This window comes from Lactuca saligna, chromosome 5 (genome assembly GCF_052625555.1).
Source record: "Lactuca saligna cultivar CGN05327 chromosome 5, ASM5262555v1, whole genome shotgun sequence".
NCBI lineage: Eukaryota > Viridiplantae > Streptophyta > Magnoliopsida > Asterales > Asteraceae > Lactuca > Lactuca saligna.
In genome coordinates, this window is record NC_136421.1 from 124,459,935 (window position 1) to 124,463,432 (window position 3,498).

A 3,498-nucleotide genomic window follows, 5' to 3' on the forward strand; every position below is an offset into this window, starting at 1 on the left:
TTTACCTTAACCCATGAGCATTTGTGATTATAGACCTCTATGCAAAGAAGGATCTCATTATCATCTACAGGTATTGGTATTTTTTTCACGAGTGCTTGATGATTTCACCTGATAAAAATGCAACAAAATCAAGAAAAATAAGGTCTTTGACAACTCCAAATCATGGTTGTATCCAACAGACCACTGCACATATTCATTAGGATTGGCCAATAAGCATTCTGCCATGACATCCCTATTTTTTCATATTGAGAGCAGAAGTACTTGTATGTGCTAATTTCTGTAACAATTTGAAGATAAGAAAAAAAACATGATTCTTATTTATTACACTCACTTTTGGCATACGATTGATAAGCATAAGAGACTAAAACTTGCCTTTCCAGAAACAGAGGAGCCAGCAAGTTTCTGGTAAATAGGCCATTTTAACTGTTTGGCTGCATCTAAAGCTTTTATTTATCCTCTGGGTCTGATTATAAACCAAAGAAATGTCAGTAACTGCAGAAAAAATTCAATTAACAATGTGAATTTAATGTAAGACCTTTGGCATGACTAAAACTAAAGGACATATCATAGCCGCAAGCTCTTTTGCATATTGTTCTGAGCCTTGAAATCTTGAAATTACATGCTCCACATCTAACATGCTGACATCAGCTGCTAAAGTTGTATCATTTGATGCCTCTACAAGAAAAAATAAAGTTAACTATAATGAATGCTTAAACTTAGACCAAAATCTATGTCGACTATCAAATACAAGGATAGAGAAAACTTACTTGATACTAATATACTGATACACCTTTTGAAGACCATCAAGAAGATCTGTATTTTTTATAAACTCAGACAGTCTCCCCATACTTAATGCTGCCTGAACCACGCTTAGGTCATCATCATATAGTCATCGCAAGAGAGCATCATTTATAGTTTGAAGCTTCTAGAAGATCCATAGAAGAAATATTAGAACAAAAGCACAAGGAATTATTTACCTAAATGTTGACTGACTGCTTCAAATTATTGATCTAAAATTGCATCACATTAACATATCACCTGTGAATTAGAAGACTTATCTCCAATCATGGGGTCCGCATCCAAACTCATAACATTAGCACGTCCCGAGCGATGACAAAAGTTCAGCTACCCAGGAAGATGCTAAGACCGGAGAAGAACTCTTTTATGAAGTTCAGCATCACGAGATATTACATGAAAGGAGGGGGTGTTTAATCCCTTTAGGGTTTATGAGATGGCGTGGGTGTTTAAGTCCTTTAGGGTTTATGCTTCCCTGTGTGTACCAAAGATTTTGCAAAAAAGGCGGGTGTTTTTGTTCTAATATTTCTTCTATGGAATCGCAGGTTGGGTTTTAGGTTAGAGAGAGAGAAAAGAAGATGAAGACCCTAGGCTTCTTTCTTGATAATTGGAAACGGAGGGGGTTTTAATTTTTCAGGGTGGGTTTTAGTTTTTGGGATTTCATTTCCCGCTTAAAACGTGTGTTTTACTAAAAAATATAAAGCGACTGTGTTACATGACGCACATTTTATGATGGGCGTCCTCCGTATTTCGTTTTTTTTTTTTTCTTTTCTTACACTAATTTCAGGGCACGTACAATTGCGTGTCCTCATCCTTCAAATTTTAGAAGAGATAACATTGTTTTTTGGGCGCACGCTTTTGCGTATCATAAATCATTGCGTGTCATTGCTTGCGCGTCATTAAAGGGTTGTTTTCTAGTAGTGTCCCGAACTATCAATATCAAAACATCACCCAATTAATAATTGGGTTCCAACACATAACCATAAATACATACTTGGGGGTAAATACTAATTTACCCCTCACTTAGCTTTATTCAAGCCCAAGGCCCAATCCAAAGGTCCAAAAGTCGACTGTGAGTCAAAGCCCAACATATGGTCCAATTTTCCAAATTGGGACCAAACCTTTACAAGGTCTTACCAAAAGGCTCAAGCAATTAGTCATGTCCAACATTCTAATGGCCGAATATCACAAAATCATAAAGGCCCAAACTATGGCCCAATTTTCCAAATTGGGCCCAAACCCTCATGATGGGCCTTACCCTAAGCCGATCAACATATTCTAGTCCATATGATTATTCTTGGATGACCCATTAATATTCCAATCATCAAGGCCCAATAGAAAGTCCCAACGATAAACCCAAGTGAAATTAGGGTTTTCACATGAAATGATGATTAGGGTTAAGCGTCCTTACTTAACCCATTAAGGACTTAATACATTAAGTCCCACCTGGCCTTAGGTTAATTCCAATGGGTTATTAATTAATATTTTAAGTTCATTAAATAATTCTGATGCGGTCCCGATAAGTCCCAAATTAGGGTTTCATGGCATTAGGGTTTTCCAAACCCAAATTAGGGTTTCCAACCCATATTACCCAATAGGCCCAATAACTAGGTCGTTTGACCAATTAGGGTTCATTAGGCCCATTATGATTCGACTAGGCCCATTAAGGTTTCGCTAAGCCCATTAGGGCTTCATTGGGTCCATTAGGATTTCAAGCATCCCAACCAAATCAACACAACAAGGCAAAGAACACCGCCACCCGACACGGCGGCCGATGGCGGCGGCCACCACCTCACGGTGGTGGTTTTGAGTTTTTTTCATTATTTTTATTGCTAATACATTTTACAACCCGAATTTCAAAAGCACACACACTAACATAAGTACACAAACAACCACTCTAGTGGTGGCCAATGGTGGTACACGGCGACAAAATAGCTATAACTGGGGGCAACCACCATGGTTGGCTGCCAAGTTGGTGCACTTGCTTTTTGGTGACACAAACATCCCAAACAACAAACATCGCACACCAATAGTGGAAAATACAGCCACATACACATGCTCTAGTTGCAAAAATGACCTAGCCACCCTCTTGGTGGCGTATGGCGGGTCGGCAGCAAAGGTTTTGGCGATGACAACCACCACCTCATGGTGGTGGCGGTGGTACCTCTCAGTTTCCCATCAAGCAACAACACACCATATAAATCTGAAATAACAACACCCTTGAACCCACGTGAGACACGAACTCGACCGCCTCTCGGGTGGCAAATGGTAACCGGAGCAATAACACATTGCACAGGCGACGGCGACGAACTTGTGACAACGTAACAGAAGAAGAACGGGGACGGAAGGGGGGGAGGTCATGACTCCGACCGGTGAACGAAAACAGCAACAACTCACGTCCCTTAACTGCCCACGACCCCGACGACCAAGGGACAGTCTTCGTCCGCAAAGGAAGGAATGCAGTGGCGGCATTTCTGGTGGTTCTACGGCGTTTGTTGACGAGGCAGGAAGCGGGCTGGGTTGTCGAACTCAATGATGCATGAAAGGGGTGGCTGAGGAGGGCTTCTTCGATGGTGTCTGCTACCGGAAGTGAAGAAGGAGGTGGCAGCCGGTGGGAGACATAATGGTGGAGGGATACAACTGCAAATGGTCAATTAGGGTTACGATTTGATCACTAAATACCCGACGCCCTAAAGCATTTTA